Genomic DNA, 24917 nt, shown 5'->3' on the forward strand with positions numbered 1-24917 from the left:
GTGTTAGCTCTGCCTAGCCTGCTTGATGGCCCATTAAGGACCATCAGCTACACAATTGACCCATGGAGAGAAGGCAGACACGCCTTGTGACTCAGCAAAGTATGCAGGGACTGGCCCATGTGACTCCAGACTCCATTTTGCTGTAATTTTCCACAGTAAGGACAAAGAGGTTCTTACACTTGGAAAAGCCTATATAAGGCAGATGCCTCATCTCCATCTGGTCTTCAATCCTGCTTCTTACCTCTGGAGGGACTTTGCTACAAGCTGAAGCTCTGCACAAAGGACTGATGACCCATCCCAGCGGGGGATGTACTCCAGAGACTTGATTTGAACCTGCAGTTTATTCCATCGCTGCTACAAGCCTGAACTAAGAACTTTGCCATTACTGTATGTAATTGATTCCATTTAACCAATTCTAGCTTTCATCTCTACCTTTTTCCCTTTATGAATAAACCTTTAGATTTTAGATTCTAAAGGATTGGCAACAGCGTGATTTGTGGGTAAGATCTGATGTGTATATTGACCTGGGTCTGGGGCTTGATTCTTTGGAATCGAGAGAACCTTTTTCTTTTATTGGGGTGTTGGTTTTCATAACCATTCATCCCCAGGACGAGTGCACTGGTGGTGATATTGGGAGACTGGAGTGTCTAAGGGAATTGCTTGTGTGACTTGTGGTTAGCCAGTGGGGTGAAACCGAAGTCCCTTTTGTCTGGCTGGTTTGGTTTGCCTTAGAGGTGGAAAAACCCCAGCCTAGGGCTGTGACTGCCCTGTTTGAGCAATTGGTCCTGAATTGGCACTCTCAGTTGGGTCCCGCCAGAACCGCATCGTCACAGAGGGTGAGCCGGGGGGGGGGGGGGTTGGGGGGCTGAGGAGGCGGGCGGGAGGGCAGGCAGTGGTGGGGGCTGAGTAGGCAAGCCAGGAGGGGCGGGGGGTGAGTAGGCGAGCAAGGAGTCAGTGGCTGACCTGTTTTACTGCTCTGGTCTGGCTCCCATCTCCTCTACAAGGGTTGCAGCTGTCTGGAGGTGCTGCCTTCCACGCCTTCCTCAGTCACACCTCATTCATTCAACAGGGCAGTTGGGGAAGATCTTATTCTACTTCTAGCAAAAAGACATTTTTCTTTTACCTTAATTATACTACCTTAAGGGCCCGCTATAACATATTACCAAGGTTCAATACCGCTGTTTTGGTGGGGCAGCTCTGGGGAAGGAGGGTTTGTTTTTGCAGGGTGGGCGATGGGGGCGGGGGGGAGGAGTATTTCAGGGGGGCTGGGCAGCGCTGGAGGGGGTTGGCAGCGCTAGGGGAGTTCGGCCCTCAGCTGTTTTCTTTGGAGTAATATGGCCCTCGCCGCTTTACAAGTTGTGCAGGCCTGTAGTACAGTATAAATTTGGGTGCCCTGAACTGAAATCAATAAGGGTCCGATTTACACTAATAGTGAGGTCAGTAGCTGGCCCGATTGTATATTTTATACAGAGGTTTCTCATGCTGTGAAGGTCAAGGGCTGCCATTTTGTGTTTGAGTTACAGTGCAGAATGTGACAGAGTGGGTCGCATACACACACACACACACTGCACTCTCCCTCACTTTCTATTACAGAGACTTTACTTTTGTTTTTCCTTCTTCTGTTTTTCTCCTTAGCCTAAGTTACACATGCTGTCCCCACTGAAGGTCAGCAGCTGTGTTTTGTGTAGGGAAGAACTCAACCCTTTGTTAGGCCAATGGAGGGGAAAGTTAACCAACCTGGCCCCTCCTGGAGTGTGTGAAGGTGAAACAGGATGCTTAGGATAAGGCTTAATTTGTCCAGCCATATGCAAGGCCACATCTTTGCACAGTAGCACTCCTGTCCCACTCCCACCTTCCTTCCGTCCTTTCAAAAGGCTCTGCTGCTCCTCTCTTCCTACACAACGGTCATCGAGATCAGAATCCAGCCCTGATTCCACTGACGTCAGTGGGGTAGTTCCAGATTTACACAGGGGTCACCAAAATCAGAATCCAGCCCTGACTCCATTGATGTCAGTGGGGTCACTCTGGATTTACATGTGTGCCACCAAGATCAGAATCTGGCTCTAAGCTCTCCAAACACACCTGCCCTCTGTCCCTGGCTCTCATTTGGCAGGAGCTCTGCTACTCAAGAATATGAATATTTGGGAAAAAAGGATGTTCAACCGAGGATACAGCCCGAGCCTGTTGGGGGAAAGGAATCCAGGCCTGAGTTTTGATTCCCTCCATCTGCACTTTGCGGTGCCTGGTCAGTACCCCATGGAAATTTAGATTTCACCCACCTGACTCTGCGGACAGACAGCAATTGCAAAGTCCACACCGGCTGTTCCCAAAACATGAACTGGGTGCTAGGGAGACAAACCCCAGGAGTTAGTCAAACAGAGCAGGGGGCACCACCACCCCCCGACACACACACACACACAAATACAGAACTGTTCTCAGCAGAGGCTGTTACACCCGTGAGTAAGGAACACACGCCTGAAGAAGAGCTCTGTCTAGCTCCGAAGCTCACCTTTCTTACCAACACAAGTTGGTCCAATACAAGATATTACCTCACCCACCTCGTCTCGTGCACACACACTGAGTTATGCAGAGTTCTGCTTACCAGGGGGCCATATACACATGCCTTTTCTAGATTAGAGAAATGCAACTGGTTCCTGGGTTTTGCTTCCCTTCAGTCAGGGCCTTGCAGCACCTGCTAACAATCTCTGGCAAATTTAGACCTCACTCACCTTCATCTGTGGCTGAGGGGCGGCAGCAAATCAAATTCCTCCACCAGTTGTTCCTTGATGTCACACCAGCTGCTACAGAGACAAAACCAGGGTCAGTCACAATGGCGCTGGAACACTTTTAATAGTGGAGATGCTGAAAGCCAGGCCCCTTACCCCTGTCTGCACCCCTGCTCAGAGCTGGGGCCAGAAGCAGAGTGGTGTTTCCAGGACGGGGGGCGACCCGGACAGGTGTAAGGGGGTTTAGGCTGGAGCCACAGCTGGGGGTGGGTGCAGAGCCAGCAGCCGGGACTCCTCGTGTGGGGCCAGGAGCAGAGCCCTGTGTGAACACTGGGGAAGCTGGATCACCCTGGCACCGCTAGTTCCCACGTCTGTGGTCTGTCGCGCAGAGCAGGACAGCTGTGCACACAGGGCACTGCACAGACACTCGCTCTGCCTGAACAGAGAGGCTCTTAGGTAGGAGGGAGGGGCTAGTGGTTCGAAGCACTGGCTGCAGCTTTGGAAGAACCAGGCTCAGTGCTCTGCTACATCACAGAGCCGTGCTCAGCAGGGGCTGCTAGACCCACACACAGAGATTGTGACTTGCTCAGATAATGCGGTAGAGAGGCCAGTGTGAATACTCAGAACATCTCGCTCACAGCAGAAGGTGCGTGTGTGAACACACAAAGTCTGTGTGTGTGTGTGTTTGTGAGAGAAAATGGGAAAAGGAGATGATCATGTCTGTGATATTACTCTACACATAAGACTGTTTCCCCCACTGAGTGATGCTAAATGAACCATAGGGGAACAGAAGAACTAATAAAATCAGTCTTCTAATAGGAACTCTAATTGTCTCCTTCACTGTGGAGAGGAAGCGCTGCTAGACAGACATTCCCGGCCTGGCGCGCTGACACTCAGAAGTCAGATGTGTCTCTCTCTCCCAAAATTGCCACCATCGTGTCTTCACAGTCCCAGCCAGGGGACCTAATGAAACAGACGCTAGCATCGATCTCAGCAGGGGTACACTATTTAGGCGGCGGGTTATATTTTTTTGTGGTGCCCGAGCTCCAGCAATATTTAGGGTCAGGGACTCTGCTCCAGCAATATTTGGAGCTGGGTCTCTCCCCCAGCCCTGCCTGAGCAGGCCCCGTCCCCTGTGGGTCTCCCCCCAGCCCCGCCGCGTCCCTGCCTGGAGCGGGCCCTGGCTCCACCTGCCCCCACACCGCTCCCCACCGCGTGCATCCCTGCCCGAAAGAAAGCAGCACACGCCTCTCCCATGCCTGCTTGTGCTGCCGGAGGAGCACATTCCTAGGCAGAGCCCCGCTCCTGGCAGCAACTGCTCTCTGCTGCCCCAGGGTCCTAGTGACCCCCATCACTAATGGCAAGGCAGGTTGCCCTTACCCTGCCCTTCCACCCTAGCCCTGAGCCTCTCCAACACCCCAAACTCCTCATCCCCAGCCAGAGCCCTCATCCCCCTGCACCCTAATCCTCTGCCCCAACCCTGAACCCCAGCCCTCCTGCATCATGAACCCCTCATCCTCAGCCCCAACCCTCATCCCTCTGCACTCTAATCCTCTGCCCCAGCTCTGAGCCCCCTCTCACACCCCAAACCCCTCATCCTCAGCCCCACAGCCCTCACCCCTACACCCCCTCCTATCCCCAAACTCCCTCCCAGAGCGTTCACCCCCTCCCCCTTCCCACACACCCCTTCCTGCCCTCAAACTCCATCCCAAAGCCTGCACCCTGCACCCCTCCTGCACCCTAATCCCCAGCCCAGGACCTGCACTCCAGATCTCAACCCCCCTCCCAGAGCCTTAGGCAGGTGGGGGTGGAGTTTGGGGTGGGCAGAGTTGAAGGGGGCGAGTTCTGGGCACCACCAAAATTTCTACAAACCTGCCACCCATGTAAAATGGGTTTATTCTCTCCTGAGGCTCTGCTATTAAACCAGCTATGGGGGCAAGTGACAATTCAAACTGTTACATTACAACTGTTTATTTCCTACAGGTATTTTTTGTGCTGTAAAGGTTAAGGGCTGCCATTTTGTGTTTGAGTTCCAGAGCAGAATGTGACAGACACACTGCGCTCTCGCTCGCTCAATATTACAGAGACTTTACTTTTGTTTTTCCTTGTACTGTTTTTCTCCTTAGCCTAAATTACATGCTGTCCTCACTGAAGGTCAGTGGCTGTGGTTTGTGTAGGGAAGAACTCACCCCTTTGTTAGGCCAATGGAGGGGAAAGTTAACCATCCTGGCCCCTCCTGGAGGATGTCAAGGTGAAACAGGATGCTTAGGATGTGACTTAATGAGTCCAGCCATATGCAAGGCCACAGCTTTGCGTAGTAGCTCTCCTGCCCCTAATCCTTCCCTGTTTATTCAAAGGGCCGGCAACTCCCACCTTCCTTCTGTCCTCCTTTCAAAAGGCTCTGCTGCTCCTCTCTTCCTACACAGTGGTCACCGAGATAAGAATCCAGCCCTGACTCCATTGACGTCAGTGGGATAGCTCCCGATTTACACAGGGGTCACTCTGGATTTACATGTGTGCCACCAAGATCAGAATCTGGCTCTAAGCTCTCCAAACACACCTGCCCTCTGTCCCTGGCTCTCATTTGGCAGGAGCTCTGCTACTCAAGAATATGAATATTTGGGAAAAAAGGATGTTCAACCGAGGATACAGCCCAAGCCTGTTGGGGGAAAGGAATCCAGGCCTGAGTTTTGACTCCCTCCAGCTGCACTTTGCGGTGCCCGGTCAGTACCCCATGGAAATTTAGATTTCACCCACCTGACTCTGTGGACAGACAGCAATTGCAGAGTCCACACCGGCTGTTCCTGAAACATGAACAGGGTGCTAGGGAGACAAACGCAAGGAGTTAGTCAGACAGAGCAGGGGGCACCACACTCACACAGTAATACAGAACTGTCCTCAGCAGAGGCTGTTACACACGTGAGTAAGGAACACACGTCTGAAGAAGAGCTCTGTCTAGCTCCTAAGCTCATCTTTTTCACCAACACAAGTTGGTCCAATACAAGATATTTCCTCACCCACCTCGTCTCGTGCACACACACTGAGTTATGCAGAGCTGTACTCATCACGGGGCACCACACAGACACACCCTTTCAGTGTTAGATAAAAGGAATTGATTCCTGGGTTTTGCTTCCCTTCAGTCAGGGCCTTGCAGCGCCTACTAATGATCCCTGGCAAATGTAGACCTCACTCACCTTCATCTGTGGCTGAGGGGCAGCAGCAAATCAAATTCCTCCACCAGCTGTTCCTTGATGTCGCACAGGCTGCTACAGAGACAAAGCCAGGGTCAGTCACACAGAGCAGGGCAGCTCTGCACATGGGGCCCTGCACAGACACACGGTCTGACTGAACAGAGAGGCTCATAGGAAGGAAGGTCTAGTGGTTAGAGCACTAGGTGCAGCTTTGGAAGGACCAGGTTCAATTCTTCGCTCCACCACGGAGCTTGGACAAGTCTGTGTATCCCCATCTGCACAACGGGGACAATAAATAGTCCCGCCCTGTCTCACAGGGCTATGGGGGGCGATAAAGAGAGGTTGTCTCGCAGAACTGTGCTCAGCAGAGTGTGCTAGACACACACATAGAGGTTGTCAGGTGCTCAGACAGTCTGGTAGAGAGGCCAGTGTGAATACTCAGGGTAGGTAGTTAGCAGCAGGAGGTGCATATGTGCACACACACAGTCAGCTCATGTGTAATGGGTGTAGTAGGAAGAGAGCCTAAAATATAAGCCTTAGGGTATGGCTACACTTGAGAGTTGCAGAGCTGGTGGAGGCTTTCCAGCGCTGCAATTAGTAAAAGACGGTTACTCACCATTGTAACTGTTGTTCTTCGAGATGTGTTGCTCATATCCATTCCAATTAGGTGTGCGCGCGCCGCGTGCACATTCGTCGGAAGATTTTTACCCTAGCAACACTCGGTGGGTCGGCTGGGCGCCCCCTGGAGTGGCGCTGCTATAGCGCCAGATATATATCCCAGCCGACCCATCCGCCCCTCAGTTCCTTCTTGCCGGCTACTCCGACAGTGGGGAAGGAGGGTGGGTCTGGAATGGATATGAGCAACACATCTCGAAGAACAACAGTTACAACGGTGAGTAACCGTCTTTTCTTCTTTGAGTGATTGCTCCTATGCATTCCAGTTAGGTGATTCCCAAGCCTTACGTAGGCGGTGGGGTCGGAGTGAGATGTTGCAGAATGCAAACTGCTGAGCCAAAGGCTGCATCATCTCTGGACTGTTGGACCAATGAGGCAAAGGTGTGGACCAAGGACCAGGTAAGTGCACGACATAGCCCCTGGAAGGGTATGTGAGCCAGGAAGGCAGCAGAAGAAGCCTGAGCCCTGTTGAAACGTGCAGTAAGATGGCTCGATGGAACATGGGCCAAGACACAGGAGGTGCAAATGCACTACGTCACCCAAGATGAAAACCTCGGGGAGGAGACAGATAGGCCCTTCGTCCGGTCTGCCAATACGACGAAGAGTTGGGGCGTACGAAAGGGCTTTGTCCGCTCGATATAAAAAGCGAGCGCCCTACGGACGTCTAGGGAGGGCAAATGTGCTCCCTTCGCGATGAGTGTGGCTTCGGAAGAAGACCGGAAGGAAGATATCCTGGTTGATATGAAAGTTCGACAGCACCTTGGGGAGGAAAGCCGGACGTGGGCACAACTGCACCTTGTCCATGAGAAACACAGTATACCGTGGGTCCACCGTGAGAGCCTGAAGCTCGGAGACTTGTCTGGCCGATGCAAAGGCTACAAGGAAAAACTGTCTTTCAGGACAGGTATATCAGCGAGCATGTCGTCAGTGGCTCGAATGGGGCAGGCATAAGTCTGGTTAGAACCAGGTTGAAGACCCAGGTTTTGGCAGGGCGGTGAACCTGGGGGTATAAACACTCCAAGCCCTTGAGGAACGTAGAAACCACAGAGTGTGAGAATATGGAGCGGCCACTCTCCCCTGGGAGAAAGGCAGAGATGGCTGCCAAGTGTACCCTTAATGATGACCGCGCCAGGCACTGCTGTTTGAAAGATCAGAGGTAGTCCAAGATGGAATGGATTGGAACCTCGGTGGGAGAAACATTGTGCGTTTCGTAACAGCAGGAGAAACGCTTCCACTTGGCCAGATACGTTAACTGAGTGGAAGATTTCCTACCACCCAGGAGAATCCTGTAGAACCGAGGCAGAACAACGGAACTTGGATTGGTTTAGTCCCACAGCAGGCATACTGTGAGGTGCAGGGATTGCGGGTCTGGGTGGTGAAGTTTGCCGTGATCCTGCGTTATGAGGTCTGGGCAAAGAGGCAGGGGAATTGGGTTGGCTACCGACAGGTCTAGCAACATGGTGTACCAGTGCTGCCTGGGCCACGCTGGAGCGATCATGATCAGGCACGTTCTGTCCCTGCGGAGTTTTAGCAGGACCCTGTGGACCAGCGGCTCGTCCACGGCATCAGAAAAGCATCCAAGATCAAGCCCGGGGAGAGGCCTTGGAATGAGCAGAACTTCTCTCTCGTTCTGTTCTCGCGAGAGCGAAGAGGACTATGTGGGGAAAGCCCCACTTCCGGAAAACTGAATGGATAACGTCCGGAGGAATTGACCACTTGAGAGACAGGAAGGATCTGCCGAGGCGATCCGCCAGAGTGTTCCGGACCCCTGGGAGGAAGGACGCTACCAGGTCCATCGATTGGGCTGTGCAGAAGTCCCGGAGCTGGATAGCTCCCTGCAAAGAGGGGAGGACCGTGCTCCTCCATGCTTGTTTATGTAACACGTGGCCATTGTGTCATCTGTGAACACCGAGACATAACAGCCTTGCGGGTACTGCTGAAACGCCTAGTACACAAGGCAGACTGCTCTCAGCTCCCGGACATTGATGTGCAAGGCCAGCTCTTGAGCCGACCGAAGGCCGTGAGTGCGAAACTGACCCAGGTGAGCACCCCAGCCGAGAAATGGGGCGTCCGTCATGAGGGACACCGAGGGGTGAGGTGGATGGAACAGCACCCCTGCACACACCAGGGAGGATGTTGACTCCCAGTCGAGGGAGCCTAGGACGCTTTGGGGGGGACCGAGGCGATCATGCCCATGCTGGCTCTGCCCGGGTGGTACACCGAGGTGAGCCACGATTGAAGTGTACGGAGGCGAAGCCTGGCATGTTTGGTTACAAACGTGCAGGCAGCCATGTTGTTGGGAAGGTCCGTAGACCTTGTACAATGGTTACCATTGCATGAAACCGAGGCTGAGGTAAGCAGGCTGTGGCGAGACTGGAGTCCAGGATGGCCCCAATTAAGTCTGTTCCCTGTGTGGGAATCCGGGTGGATTTCTCTATATGGATCATCAGGTCTAAACGCAGGAATAGGTCCTTGTTGATGCCCACATGACTGGTAACTTGGGCCCCGGTGGTCCCTCGAATGAGCCAATCGTCTAGATATGGAGAATGTGTATCCGACGGTGGCGGAGAGAGGCGGTGACTACAGCCAAACACTGTGAATACACCTGGGGCTGTATAGAGGCCAACCGGGAGGACCGTAAACTGGAAAGGATGACGGTTGGCCACAAACCGGAGGTACCTTCTGTGTGGAGGATAAATGGCGACGTGAAAATACGCGCCCTTCATATTGAGGGCGGCATACCAGTCTCCGGTATCCAAGGATGGGATGACAGTCCCCATGGATACCATGCAGAACTTCAGCTTTATCATGAACTTGTTGAGCTCCCGCAGGTCTAGGACAGGTCGGAGACCTCCCTTCGCCTTGGGGATTAGGAATTAGTGGGAGTAGAACCCTTTGCCCCTTTCGTCCTTTGGAACCTCCTCTATAGCTCCGATGGTGAGGAGCATCCGCACCTCTTTCAAGAGGAATTGATTGCGAGAGGGGTGCCTAAGAGGGACGAGGAGGGATAGGCTTTGGCCCGATTGGGTGGTTAGGAGGACCCTGATTTTGGCCCCTTTGGGGTCCTGACCGACGCCTAAGACTGCCTCAGTGACGCCTGCTGGCAAAGTCCTGTCTTTGTCTAGGCGCAGGGTTAGGCGGTGAGGCTGGGGCGGAAAGGGCGGCGCTGAGTCACCGGCGTGTGCATGCCGAGAGGGAGCGCATAGTGACCTTGCTGTCCTTTAGGCCTTGCAGACTAGGATCAGGTGTTTTTTTTTGTTTTTTTTTTGAGAACAGGCCTTTGCCATTGAAGGGCAAGTCCTGTATAGTGTGCAGCCGCTGCGAGGGAAGGCTCGATAACTGGAGCCATGAAATGCGCCTCGTGGCAACACCCGAGGCCAGAGTCATGGCTGCGGAGTCAGTTACATCCAACGAGGCCTGGAGGGAAGCTCTCGCCACCTTCGTCCCTTTTTCCAGGAGGGCATCAAACTCTTGATGAAAGAACAGGAGTACTTGTGGCACCTTAAAGACTAACAAATTTATTTTAGCATGAGCTTTCGTGAGTTACAGCTCACTTCTTCGGATGCTGAGCTGTAACTCACGAAAGCTCATGCTAAAATAAATTGTTAGTCTTTAAGGTGCCACAAGTACTCCTGTTCTTTTTGCGGATACAGACTAACACGGCTGCTACTCTGAAACTCTTGATGGGAGTTCTGAGAAACCGACTCCGTAAATTTGCCCACCGCCGCCCATAGTAGTGGCTAAGCAGGGTTTGCTGGTGTGCTACGCGAAGTTGCAGGGCGCCTGCCAAGTACATCTTACGGCCCAGTAAGTCCATTCGCCTAGCCTCCTTGGATTTAGGGGCTGGTGCCTGCTAGCCATGGTGTTCCGTCTCATTGACGGACTGGATGACAAGGGAGCAGGGGGAAAGATGTACATATAGGTGCCCGTCGCCCCTGGAGGATACCATGTACATGCATTCGACTCCCGTGCCTGCGGGCGGGATAGTGGCTTGAGGCTGCCAGATGGTATCCGCATTGGCCTGGATCGTCCGAATGAACAGTAGGGCCACTCTAGTGGGGGCGTCAGCCGACAGAATATCTACGACCGGATCCTGTATCTCCGAGACTTCCTCCACTTGGAGATTCATATTTAGTGCCACCTGTCTCAAGAGGTCCTGATGGGCCCCCAAGTCGATTAGAGGAGGACCCGAGGAGTACGTTCCTGCCACTGCCTTATCTGGGGAGGAGGGAGAAGAAAGGCTGGGGACAAGCGGGTCCTGTGTGGGCTCATGCTCCTGGACGACCTCCTGATCCGGTGGGATGTGGGAATCCGGTGGCTGAACCGGGGCTTCCTCCATACCGGTCAGAGGGGGGAGGCTAACTGTCGCCTCTGGCACCCAGTACTCTGACGGAACAGAGCGAGATGGGATCACAGGTAGGCCTTTGGCCTGATGGCACGCCCAAGATGTACAGGGTGGCCACTGATGGGGGTCAGGGTCCTGGGCCTGGGGCACCTGGAAGACTCTGGTGTGCACATCCAAATGGATGGCCATGGAGGAGCTAAAAAGCCCTGGGCAGAGTCTCCGTCTCTAGCTGACGTCGCTCGATGCGGCACCGGGGATCGGTACCGGGAGGCATACCGGTATCGGGAGTGAGAACGGGACCTGCGACCGGAGCGGTGCCGGGAGGTTGACTGAGATCTCGAGGCCCGACGTCGGGAGTGGCTACGGGAGTCCAGTGCCTGGAGCGGTGCCGGGAGCTGGATCGGCGCCGAGTGTACCGGGTCGGCGAACGGGATGCTGATTGGTGCCGTGAGTACGACCGGTACCGAAATGGAGAACGGTGCCAGGACTGCGAGCGGCGTCGGCACCTGGCTCAGTGACGGGACCAAGAACATCCGTGGGACCGCGATCGTGAACGGTGCCGCTCTGCGGTGCAGACGCAGGGTGGTCTGATCAAGGCAGGCTTGCTGAACGACGATATAACCCGCACCGGCGGTGCTGGAGGTAGAGGCAGCGCAGGCGCTGTCATTGCAATCAACTCCCTCGCCGTGGAAATGTCTCTGGCGTGGAGGGAATAGTGAGCTCAACCACGGCTCGCACCAGGGAGCGTTCAGGCACTGGACTCGACGGCTCTTGCGTGGCCGGAGTCAATGTTGCCGATATTGTCGGTGCTGCGGCAGGTATCAGAATCGGGCAGTCTGACTTAGTATAGCACTCGGGCTACGGAGCAGGCAGCTCTGACGCAGCTTAATAGCGAGCTCAACCACGGCTCGTACCGGGGAGCTTTCCGGCACCGGACTCGACGGCTCTTGCGTGGCCGGAGTCGATGGTGCCGATATTGTCGGTGCCGCGGCAGATATCGGTGCCAGGCGGTCCGACTTAGTATAGCGCTTGGGCTGCGGAGCAGGCGGCTCGGACGCAGCAGAAGTCTTGTGCCTCTTCATCCTCCAGGAGAGGGATCCGTGCCAAACGGACGTCGGAGCCAGCGACGGCCGGTGTCGAGAGGCCTTGGCAGTACCGGTGATCCGGTGCCGAGGGAGCGCTTCTTGAAGACTGACCAGCGCTCGGTGCCGAGAGCGGAGGAGTAAGAGCTGCCTCCCTCAGGAGCTGCTTGAGACGAAAGTCCCGCTCCCCTTTTGTTCTCGGCTTAAAGGCCTTACAAATGCGGCACTTATCTGTTAGGTGAGATTCCTCGAGGCACTTAGGAGATGATCTCTTGTCGGCATCGGCTTGTGGCCGGCCGAGCACAGTGTGAAACCCTGTGACCCAGGCATAGTACCCGGCACCGGGTGCGGGGAAGGGGATAAGCCCCGAACCCCTGTGAACTATATACACTAACTATACTACAAACGAATAAAGTTAACTACAACTATATAAATCTGAACTATATCTGAGAGAAACTACGAGTAGCTAGGGAAGTGGAGGTCAGCTAAGCCACGCTCCACTGTTCCAACGACCGACACGGGCGGTAAGAAGGAACTGAGGGGCGGATGGGTCGGCAGGGGTATATATCTGGCGCTATAGCGGCGCCACTCCAGGGGGTGCCCAGCCGACCCACCGAGTGTTGCTACGGTAAAAATCTTCCGACGAACGTGCACGCGGCGCGCACACACCTAACTGGAACGTATATGAGCAATCACTCGAAGAAGAACTGTCCACACCTGCAGGGCACATCCAGTGCTGCAACTCCCTGGCTGCAGCGCTGGCCGTATACCTGTGTCTGCTTGGGGTATAAGCATTGCAGTGCTGGTGCTGCAGCGCTGGTCGTCAAGTGTGGCCACACACCAGCGCTGTTATTGGCCTCCAGGGTATAAGGATGTATCTCAGAATGCTTTTAACTAAATTACTCCCTTTATTTTGTTATGCAGCCTCTCTTTGTTTTGTTGTGAACTCAGGGCTCCGGGAGCTGCTTATCTAAAAAAACAAACACAGCTCCTGTTTGCTGTGATCAATCTGTAACTGTGAACAATCAAATGAGAGAACCCCTGTGAATCAGGCAAGCAGGGGGATGAGTGTTTGCTTTTTGCTTGATGAGAGAAACAGCGGGGAGAAAGGGAGTCCATTGGAGCAGCTGCTTATCTGGTCTGCAAGCTGTTTGCAGTTAAGAGTAAGGGGTCGGGGAAATTTTCTGATTTTGCAAGGCAGGGAGCTGATACACAGGGTACGTCTACACTACGGGACTATTCCGAATTTGCATAAACCGGTTTTGTAAAACAGATTTTATAAAATCGAGTGCGCGCGGCCACACTAAACACATTAATTCGGTGGTGTGCGTCCATGGTCCGAGGCTAGCGTCGATTTCTGGAGCGTTGCACTGTGGGTAGCTATTCCCTAGCTATCCCATAGTTCCCGCAGCCTCCCCCGCCCCTTGGAACTTCCGGGTTGAGATCCCAGTGCCTGATGGGGCAAAAATCATTGTCGCGGGTGGTTCTGGGTAAATGTCGTCAGTCACTCCTTCGTCTGGGAAAGCAACGGCAGACAAGCATTTCGCGCCTTTTTCCCCTGGATTGCCCTGGCAGATGCCATAGCATGGCAATCATGGAGCTTTTTTTGCCGTTTGTGACTCTCACCGTATGTGTACTAGATGCCGCTCACAGAGGCGATTCAGCAGCGCTACACAGAAGCATGCTTTTGCTTTTGCATGACAGCAGAGATGGTTACTAGCCATATTGCACCATCCAAACCCTTCCATAAATTGGAACTGAGGATGATCATGGCTACCAGTCCTTTTGTACCATTTGCTGCTAGTGCCCCTGGTCAATCAGCCAGGGGCGCAAAAGCCAAGAGTGGTTACTAGCCATATTGTACCTTCCATCGTTTTGTACCATTGGCTGCTGTCATAAGTGCCCCTGGCCGATCAGCCAGGGGCGCAAAAGCAAAAATTGGGAATGACTCCCTGAGTCAATCCCTCCTTTTTGGTATAAAAAAATAGAATCAGTGCTGCCTAATATAGGCAAGTGTGCTAGAGAACCACCTGCTCTGTGTCAGAGCCCGCAGAAATTATTATCTGTATGCTATTCACAGGGGGTGCTCCTGTAACAACCCCACCTGTTGATTCCGTTCTTCCCCCAGCCTTTCTTGGCTACCGTAGCATTGTCCCCCCACTTGTGTGATGAATTAATAAAGAATGCAGGAATAAGACACACTGACTTGTTAGTGAGAAATGAGTGGAAGGCAGCCTCCAGCTGCTATGATAGTCCAGACAGGACATTAAGCAGTGTGTAGGAGAGAAGCCCAGCATCCCACTGCTAGTCCAGGGGCAACTGAATCTTTTCTTTACACATGAAGGGTGGGGGCTGATGGAGCTCAGCCCCCTGTTGCTATGATGAGGATGGTTACCAGCCATATTGCACCATCCATCCACCAGAAAAAATTAGGGCCAATAGGCTGATGACGAGGATGGTTACCAGTCCTTTTGTACCATCAGCTGAGGCTGATGATGAGGATGGATTTCCATCTTTTTGCACGATCAGCTTATGCTGATGATGAGGATGGATTTCCATCATTTTGTACCATCAGCCGCCCATGACGGGGGGGGAGCAAGGATGTTGGTGTTGAGTGCTGCACTATCGCGTCTATCTGCAGCATTCAGTAAAGATAGGGTGACATGTAAAAGAGTCAGAGGATTGTTTTACCTTTCGCTTCTGGGGGTGGGTGGGGGGTGGGTGAGTAGATTGCCAAGCTATGCCCTGACCCGCGGGCACTGTGTTTGACCCTAGAAGCATTTGGAGCTCAGCCAAGAATGCAAATAATTTTAGGAGGCTGCAGGAACTGTGGGATAGCTTCAGTCCTCCAGTCCATGCGCATCCATTTGATTCTTTGGCTTTCCGTTACGCTTGTCACGCTGCAGTGCGCTGAGTCCCTGCTATGGCGTCTGTCTGGAGATTTTTAAAAAAGGATTCTGAATTTCATCTTCTGTAACGGAGCGCTGATAGAACGGATAGAACGGATTTGCCTGCCCTTACAGCGATCACATCCGCATGGTCCATGCGGGAGCTCTTTTTTTTATTTTGATTTCGGACTGCATCGCCACCCGTGCTGATCGGAGCTCCACGCTGGGCAAACAGGAAATATTCAAAAGTTCGCGGGGCTTTTCCTGTTTACCTGGCCAGTGCATCCGAGTTGAGAATGCTGTCCAGAGCGGTCAGTGGTGCACTGTGGGATAGCTCCCGGAGGCCAATACCGTCGATTGCGGCCACACTAACCCTATTCCGATATGTTAATACCGATATTAGCGCTACTCCTCTCGTTGGGCAGGAGTACAGAAACCGATTTAAAGAGCCATTAAAATCGATATAAGGTGCCTCCTAGTGTGGACGGTTGTGGCGTTAAATCGGTTTTAGGCTCCTAAAACCGATTTAAACGCCTAGTGTAGACCAGGCCACAGTGTTGGCTCCAAAAATCCACTCTCTCTCTCTCCGCCCCCCGGTCCCTGTCACACTGCCCCCCACCCCCCTCTTTTGAAAAGCACGTTGCTGCCACATGGACGCTGGGATAGCTGCCCATAATGCATCACTCCCAACAGCGCTGCAAATGCTGCAAATGTGGCCACACTGCAGCGCTGGTAGCTGTTAGTGTGGCCACACACCAGCGCTTTCCCTACACAGCTGTACGACCAGCGCTGTAACTCCCAGCGCTGCAACTCTCAAGTGTAGCCATACCCCTAGTATCAGAGGGCTGGTATAAGGCCTGAGCTAAAGTAGTCGGCAAGCGATATAAAGAAAAGTTAGCAAAAATCAGGCTGCAACAAACACCAGGCTCTGCCTGCTCACAAGTTCACAGAATCTGGCAAAAATAGGGCCAATATTGCAAAAAAAACAAACAACAACAAAAACCCCCACACATTTTAAGAAGTGCTAGGCACAAAGTACTTATGCAAACACATTTCAGAAGAGTGGTACCAAAACATCCCAATATTAAAAATGGTACAAAAACATTCCCCCAAAATAAGTCACACTGACTCCTCCTAAGAGATATGGTCAGAATAACAATGTAATAAATAAAAATATTTTAATTAAACCAACATGTACAATAAAATGGGTAATAACTAGTGATGTCAGGGGTCAGTAACTAACTATGTCAGAGAAGCAGTACGCAACTGGTTTGTATTAGGGTATAAGAAGGTATTTCTAAAAAAGTGGTTTGGTCCAGCCAAGAGGGGGATAGAAAGTCCTACAATTCACTGATCTGCATCCATTGTCATGGGCATACATGTCTTACTATCCTTGTAGAGTCTGCCTGGTGCTATTATCGTGCTTTGTCAACAATAAACCTGGCTTGATGCCTTCATACCTTAATAGATCTTGTAGTCATTGGGCCGTTTGCTGGAGGTCTGCTGTGCCAGCTGTCTGCATAGAGCTGGGACAGCACACAAGAAGAACACACACATGCAGCCAAACATCTAACCACACTGGTGACCCATGGCCACTAATCTGATAAGTAAGCAACCTGTCCTCTGTAGGAATCACAATCTAATGTGACAGAAAACCACAAGCTAGGGAACTCTCTTATCCACTCCCTGCAAATCCTCACAGAGTTGGATGAAATTTGGACCCGATGGATTGCTAGTGGGGGGGTGGGGGGAACACGACCATATGAATTTAAAAAAGAAAGAAACTGGGGAAATATGGAGTAGAATATGTAAAGCAATGGCAGAAACTGAAACTTTGAAAAACAATAACAAAAGTAAAAAATGTAGAATATTGTAATTAATGGATGTGATGTTGCACTCCATATGTTTTATGGAAATATGAGTGTGAATATGATGTAACTGGACTATGCCTTATGCAAAAGGTCTCTTGTAAGGTATCATAACATTGGGGATCTCTCTTATCCCAGACGGCTCAGGTTTCGTTGTCCGACCGCAAAGAGACAGGCAACAACCAGCAAGAATCCCACTATCAAGTTCTTTATTGTAGCATGCCATACAACAGAGAACTGCCCATCTCACTCCATACAGAACCAGCCCCCCTTCACAAATTCAAACCGCTTTTTATTAGCTATTCTGTCGCGTCATCACTTACGTCTCGTCATCACTGTACCTTCCCAGCATTTGTTCCCAGCATACAAAACAAAGAACAACTGTTACTTCTTCATAACTTCATGCTTAGTACAAAAAAGAATACGTTACTTTAAAAAGTGTCTGTAAGCATTTTTTCCAAGCCTCTATAAGCATTCTCTTATCTAGCAAGGTCACACAGCTGTCTTATCTACCCCAGCCAGTAAATTTTTCAGTGGGCCTTGGTTAGTTGCTAAGCAGAACTAGGCCAGAACCACACTCATCAATAACAAAAGTTATAAACTACTGAATATATTCCTCCTATTTGTATGAATGTATCATTCTTGTATCTGAAGCTAGAAATATGAAGTATAACTCTGAGGTCCTATTGTAATTATGCAAAGTTTGGGCCGTTATAGGTGGTTTAAAATCTTGATGGCTCCCTTTAACTAGGGCAATTGCTTGTAAATGGTTTATTTACCTGAAAGCCTTCCTGTGTACATGTGGGCCAACCTACCTAGGAAGAAAGGAGACTTGGGGTCTTACAGCGACATGTGACCATGTCACATGATACTTCAATCCATCTTAAATCTGGTACTTTTCCATTTAGAAGGAGGGGTGGGGACCCAGCAGGGCTGGCTCTAGGTTTTTTGCCGCCCCAAACAAAAAAAAAATTTTTTGGCTGCCCCCGTCCCAGGCCTGGGCTCCCCCCCATACCCTCCTGCTGCCCCAGCCCTCGGCTCGCCCCACCCACACCCCCTGCCACCCCAGCGCTGGGCTACCCCCTTCCCCCCCACCAGTGCCCTCTCCCCACCCCGCTGCCACCCCAGCCCTGGGCTACCCCCATCCCCCCCACCAGTGCCCCCCCCACACACACACATCTCCTGCCGCCCCAGCCCTGGGCTCTCCCCCACCACCACCTGCACCCTCCTTCCACCACAGCCCTGGGTCACTGGTAACTCGCTCCCAGGGCGGGTCATTCAGCAGGAATTTTAGACATGCACAAAACACAGACAGGATTGGTTCTCATACGGTTACAGAACTGCAGTAAAGTGGAACAATTTTCAGCTTGTGTGATTGGAGGATATCTGGATGCATATTATAAGACTGTCCTACATAAATGAGGAAAAGTTGAGGTGCCTTTATTATTCTTTTGTTCCACTCTTTCTTTCTATGGGGAATTTGCCAATGCAATATCACTGTCTTCCTTTTAAACAAACAAACAAAAAAGGCAATGGCTATTGAAAATAGCAATTCCAGTCCTAACAACCCCTGGGAAGCATTTCTTGCTCAATGTTATCCTACTTTTTCTACAGCAAGTTACAGTGGATCAGTATATTTGATTTGGGAGAAATGAAGTAACAGCTGCCCAAACTGAGCTTGAGCACTCCTGAATTTTGAGGTGTTCAAATCTGGAAGGCAGGTGCTGGATGGAGGGGGGGGGAAGGGCTGTGGCTCCACGGGGGAGCATGGCAGCAGCATGTCTGGCACTGCGCGGAGCCAGACACGCTGGTCTGAGTGGCACGGTAAGGGGGCTGGGGAGTTGGAGAAGGGGTAGGGGGTTCTGGGGGAAGCAGTCAAGGGACAGGGAGCAGGGGGGTTGGATGGGCAGAGGTTCGGGGGGGGCAGTCAGGGGACAGGCAGCGGTTGCATAGGCATGGGAGTCCCAGGGGTTTGTCAGGGGACAGGTAGGGGGTGGGGTCCTGGGGGGGAAGGTCTCAGGAGGGGGCAGTTGGGGACAAGGACCAGCGGCGCTTAGATAGGGGGTGCAGTCCTGGGGGGCCAGTTAGGGGCAGGGGTCCCGGGAGGGAGTGATCAGGGGACAGGGAGCGGGGGTGGGGGAGTTGGTGATCAGAGGACGGAGGGGAATTGGATGGGTTGGGGTTTCTGTGGGGGGCAGTCGGAGGGAGTGGATGGTGGCAGGGTGGGGCTTCCCTCCCCTGGAGTGTCCTGTTTTTTGAATGTTAAAATATGGTCTCCCTACCATTCACAGCACGCTGCTGCATGAGGTTCCCCTCCTTCCTTTCCAGTTGGTAGTGGCCAAGGGAATGCTGGGAAATGTAGTTCTTTCCCTGCTCCAGGGCTGGCTCTATAGGCAGGGAGCTAACCAAGGAACTACAGCTCCCAGAGCCCCCTGTTGGTTCTCAGCTCCCAGGCTGCTGCCCCTGCAAATGGGCTGCCCCAAGCAGGTGCTTGCTTTGCTGGTGCCTAGAGCCGCCCCTGGGACCCTGAGAGACAAGAGATTCCCACCTTGTGCCAAAGCTATAAAAGGGGGTGGAGCAGGACAAAGGCAGCTGCCAGTCATGAGAAGACCCCTGCTTACCACCTGAGATGTCTGCTGGAACTAACAAGGACTGTACCAGGGGAAAAGATGGGCCCAGACTAGGAAGGAGTCTAGTCTGTGAAAGACGCTTATTGGAACATCTCTGAGGGTGAGATTTACCTGTAATAAGTTTCTTAATGTATTAGGCTTAGACTTTTGTGTTCTGTTTTCTTTTGCTTGGTAACTTACTTTGTTCTGTTATTACTTGAAACCACTTAAATCCTACTTTTTATACTTAATAAAATCATTTTTGTTTATTATTAAACCCAGAGTAGGTGATTAATACCTGGAGGAACAAACAGCTGTGCATCTCTCTCTATCAGTGATCTAGAAGGTGAACAATTTACGAATTTACCCTGTATACGCTTTATACAGAGTAAAATGGATTTATTTGGGGTTTAGATCCCCTTGGGAGCTGGGTGTCTGGGTGTTGGAGACAGGTAAACCGCTGAGCTGTTTTACTTAAAGTCTGCAGCTCTGGGAGCATGGCCCAGACCCTGAGTCTGTGTTGCAGCAGGCTGGCGTGTCTGGCTCAACAAGGCAGGGTTCTGGAGTCCCAAGTTGGCAGGGAAAACAGGCTCAGAGGTAATTTCAGAACATCAGGTGACAGTCCCAAGGGGATCTCTGTGACTGAACCCGTCACAATGGCCATGGCAGTAAGATGGCTTAAACAACAACATGCCACACTACTGGTGAGGCAAGTAATGGAAAAAAACAGGGAAATAGAAGAGGTAACCCAGGCTTTGGAAGAAGCATCCCAGTCTATTGAGCACTAGAAAGCCCAAGCTCTTTTAGCAGGGCAGCAGGCAATCCAGACACATGACATGCTCAAACAGATAAAGCAGGAGAATTAAAATATATATATATATATAAAAATAAAAAAAAATCAGAACTATCTGTAAAAAACCTGCCAAAAAAAAATTGCCATCCCCTGTTACTCAACACCAGACTTCAAGTGCTTTTATAGTGCCTGCAGGATGGGGACAAAAATAAAAACAGGGGACCCTCGCCAAATTAAAAGATGGAACATGGACTAATTGGAATGGATACTGCATTGGGAACACAGAAAATGACCCAGGCTGGCCACCATCCAATGGCCCGTGGGCAGGGGCTACTGCTTTGCAATCACAAAACAAGCAAACATATAATGTAAAAACCACCACCTCTCCAGTTTGGTGCACATGCCATTCAAAAAAAGTGTGCTATCACACAAAAAAATAATTAAAGCTAAAACAACAAATAACTGAAAATAATAATAAATTTCCCAACACACATACGCAGACAAACATCTAACAACACTGGGAAAGGGAGACTATCATGTCTGTGATATCACTCTACACATAAGACTATTCCCCTACTGAGTGATTCTGAATGCACCATATTCAGGACCGGTGCAAGGATATTTTGCACCCTAGGCAAAACTTCCACCTTGTGCCCCCCTCCCCCTCTTTTCCCCCCGGAGCATCGCTTATTATAAACTTTACAAAATGAATACTGCATAATGTAGCAATGTTCATTAGAATTAATACACACTTAGCTTGAAAATTTATTAATTTCATTATTTAGTCTACATATTTAATGAAAATAAATGGCCTTGGGTCTCCTGCATGTGGCTAGAGTCCCTCCTTGCACCCTCCACCCCACCCCACCCCATCCCATCCCATGGATCCGGAAAGGGCTGTTTTGGGGATCAGAGCACATTGCTGGGAGTCAGGATCTGGCTTCTATTCTCCACCCTACCACCAACTCACTGGATGACTTCAGGGAAGTTACTTTCCCATTCTGGGCTTCACGTGTGAAATGGTTCCTTGCTCCTGGGCTGGAAAGTGCAATGCAGGTGGGAGGGGGTGTCTGAAGGCCTGTCTTCCCCACAGGTGCGAGGTGAGGACACAGTTCCAGCCTCTGTCATGACGGTCCTGGTTGCTTTACTCTGCCCCACACCAATCACTGCTGAAGCCCCTTACTCAGACAGTTCTGGCCCAGGGCAGAGGTGTCAGTATCATTCTGGGCCTGATTTTCAGAGATGCGGAGCACTTCAGGTCTTATTCAGGCAAAACTCATGCAGACTGAAAGGAAACCAGCAAGCTAATTTTCAGTCCCATAGGGATAGCTTGCTGGTTTGAGCATTGGCCTGCTAAACCCAGGTTTGTGAGTTCAATTTTTGAGAGGGCCATTTGGGGCAAAAATCTGTCTGGGGATTGGCCCTGCTTTGAGCAGGGATGGTTGGACTAGATACCTCCTGAGGTTCCTTCCAACCCTGATCTTCTATGATTTACAGCAAACACTGCTCCCCTTTGAGCTATCACTAGGCTGCCATGCAATCCTGTTTGCTTCTCTGGCCCTACATTAAAAACCCAGGGGAGGGGCAGGAGGAGATGGTGGCAGAGATTTAATGGACAAATGTAAGCCACTGGTGATGATGCTCTCAGTGCATCATGCCCTGGTTTGGTTGCCTTCTCTAAGGGAACTAAGAGCCTAAAGGACTTCACTGGGAAACTGTTGCAAAGAGGTTAGAACCCAGTTCCCCAAGCCTGGTGCACAGGGGGAGGGAGGGCAGGCACTGAACCAAGCCGTTCTCCCACATGTGACTGTTCTCAAAGCTGCACGTGTGCTCGGGGCATTTCCCCACGGTCACTTGCAGGGGCTCTAGCCTGCGGGACAGCTGGGCACATCACACTGCTCTTGCAAAGCCCCCTCGTGCCGATCCCAGCTGGATCCCAGCCATCAGTCCCCAAAGAGAAGCGGATGCTTGTTACCTTTGGCATCAGCCCTTCGGGTCCTGCCGCCTCCAGTCTCCTCTCCCCCAAGAAGAAGAGGAGAGCAGCAATCCACAGGATCCCCAAGAGAGACAAAGCCAGCTGGCGACTTGGCTGTCTCATCACTCAAAAGTCCCACCTGGCGGCAAGGCGCAGAGCAGATGGGCTGGCACCCCCGCATGGGGGGAGCACTACCGGCAGGCTGCTTCCCATGCATGGGGCATGGCTGGAGCGGGGGCTGCTCCGAGCCTGGGCGGAGACAGAGAGCGGTGAGTCCCAGGCTGGGCGCTGCACGGGGTGGGGAAGGAGATGGTACCGGGGGTGAAGAGGGCTGGGGAGCTGGGACGGAGAGGCTGGCTCAAAGCAGGAGCTGCAGCATCAGATGGTGTCAGGCTCTCCGGGAGGCGGGAAGGTGTCGATGTGTGTCTGGCTGTGTCACCCTGACTGGGACCGCCCCCTGGGAACAGGGGGAGGCGCTGCCAGCTGCACTGTTTCCCCTATCGCTGCCAGCCCCGGCATCCCCCGCCAGGAGCAATAATGTAAAAAAAAAATTGGGGGCACTGCTTTTTGGTGCCCCCAAATCTTGGCGCCCTAGGCAGCAGCCTAGTTTGCCTAATGGTTACACCGGCCCTGATCATAGGGGCACAGAACAAATAATAAAATCAGCCTTATAAAGGGAACCCTGATTGCCACCTTGACTATGGTGAGGAAGCTGTGCTAGACAAACATTCCAGGCCTGGGGAGCTTACACAAAGAAGCTGGATGTGTCATTCTCTCCCAAAATGGCCACCGTAGTGTCTTCACAGTCCCAGCCAGGGGATCTAATGAAACTGACGCTAGCATCGATCTGAGCAGGAGGGCACTAAAACGGGTTGATTCTCTCCCCAGTCTCTGCTATTCAACCAGCCGTGGGGGCAAGTTACATTTCAAACCCCTTATGGGATGTAGAAAGTTGGTTAATTTAGGAGCCCTGGACTCAATTCACAGCTCTCCCACAGATTTTAGGAAAATCTCCTCAGCTCGCTGTGTCTGTAAAAGGGAGAGGACAATCCTTCAATCCACAAAGGTCTGTGGGGCCTGTTTACACCGTAAACTCTTCAGGGCAGGAACTGGTCTACACTTAAAAATTAAATTAACCTAACTTATGTCACTCAGGGCTAGAAAATGACATGTCCTGAGTGTCAGAGTTAGGACAACCTAACCCCTAGTGGAGTTGCAGCTAGGTCAATGGAAGAGTTCTTCCGTCGAACTAGCTACTGCCTCTCAGACATGGAGTAACTATAGCGATGGGAAAACCCGCTTCTGTCAATGCAGGCAGTGGCTACAGTCTGGCGCTACAGGGTAGCCATGGCCTTACTTTGTGTAGAGGCAGTGCCTAACACAATGGAGCCCGCACGTTTGTTGAGCTCTCTGGGCAATGAGCCCTATGTATACAATACGTATCCCTAGGGAAGCAACGTTCATGGGACTCTGGTGGTCTGCATTTACCTAGGATACAGACACTGCCTAGGTTACCTTGTGTGGGCCATGCAATACCACTCACTTACTAATTCCAGCATCTTGGACTTTGGTGATTGGTTTTGATGCCTCTTTTCTAGCACGTGTCCTCTTTGGTTATCATTTATACTCCAGTAACACCTCGAGACCAGGGCCGGTGCAAGGATGTTTCGCACCCTAGGCGAAACTTCCACCTTGTGCCACCCCCTGCCCTGAGGCACCCCCACTTGCAGCACCCCAGCTCACCTCTGCTCCACGCATGAGCACCCCAAGCACGCCATCGCTGCTTCACTCCTCCCACGTCCCAGGCTTGCAGCGCGTAAGCTGATTGGCGCCGCAAGCCTAGGAGGCAGGAGAAGTGAAGTAACTCACCCCTGCCCCGCCTCCTCCCCAAGCACATCGTGGCTGCTTCACTTCTCCTGCCTCCCAGGCTTGCGGCGCCAATCAGCTTAGGCATCGCAAGCCTGGGAGGTGGGAGAAGTGAAGCAGCCACGGCGTGCTCAGGGAGGAGGCAGGGCAGGGGTGAGGAGTTCCCCTGTGTACCGGCCCCCCACCTTACTTGTGGCAGGCGGCCCTAGCAAGGTTGGGTTTGGACCTGCTGCCTTGGCCTACCCCTGGGCTGCCCTCTGCAACCCCCAGGACCTGTTAGTCTTATGCTAGGCCTCAGCCTGGGGCTTTCCAGGCAGGAGCTCCCCAGCTCCTCTGCCTTTCCCCAGCCCTGCTTCACTCAGGTACCTTATGTCCCGCTCCCTACAGCCAGGCCCATCTCCCTCTACAGGCAGAGGGAGAGGGTCTGGGCTCCTGGCTCACAGCCTCTTATAGGGACCAGCTGGGCCTGATTGGGGCATGGCCCCAGCTGAGCCTGCTTTGCCCAATCAGCCCAGGCGTCTTGCCACAGCCCTCTCCTGGGTTGTCTGAAGCCCCAAAGGGCAGGAGCAGGGGACCACCCTGCTACAAGGTCCAAACTGTATAACGGAATAACTCTCACATTCATGGGGGTGCTTGTTCTCAGCAAAAGGGGTTATGAACTTGTAACGAGAGAAAATCCTCTCATGCGGGGGCTGAAGGACTGACTCCTACCACAGCCCTTGTTGGAGAAGGGGGGCGGGAGAGGAGGGGTCTTTGGGAAGTTTATTGGTTTTTCCCCCCGTAATAGATTCACCTTGAAAATAAATGTACTTGCTTAGAAAGAGCTGTGTGTTAACTTAACTATGGGCAGTCAGGCTGTTCATAGCCTCTGAGGAGACAGCAATGAAGGCCTGCTTAGG

The 24917-nt window shown here is 52.1% G+C and overlaps 1 long non-coding RNA gene across 1 annotated transcript; it reads right to left on the reverse strand.

Moving 5' to 3' along the window:
* Nucleotides 1–2728: 2728 nt before the first annotated feature.
* LOC123368387 lies at nt 2729–17179 on the reverse strand. Its single transcript, XR_006578756.1, has 3 exons — nt 17099–17179; nt 5484–5549; nt 2729–2801 (listed from the first exon to the last, which is right to left on the reverse strand). It is a non-coding gene; the product is annotated as an uncharacterized LOC123368387 (long non-coding RNA).
* Between the last annotated feature and the right edge of the window lie 7738 nt (nt 17180–24917).

This window comes from Mauremys mutica, chromosome 4 (assembly GCF_020497125.1).
Source record: "Mauremys mutica isolate MM-2020 ecotype Southern chromosome 4, ASM2049712v1, whole genome shotgun sequence".
Taxonomy (NCBI): Eukaryota; Metazoa; Chordata; order Testudines; family Geoemydidae; genus Mauremys; species Mauremys mutica.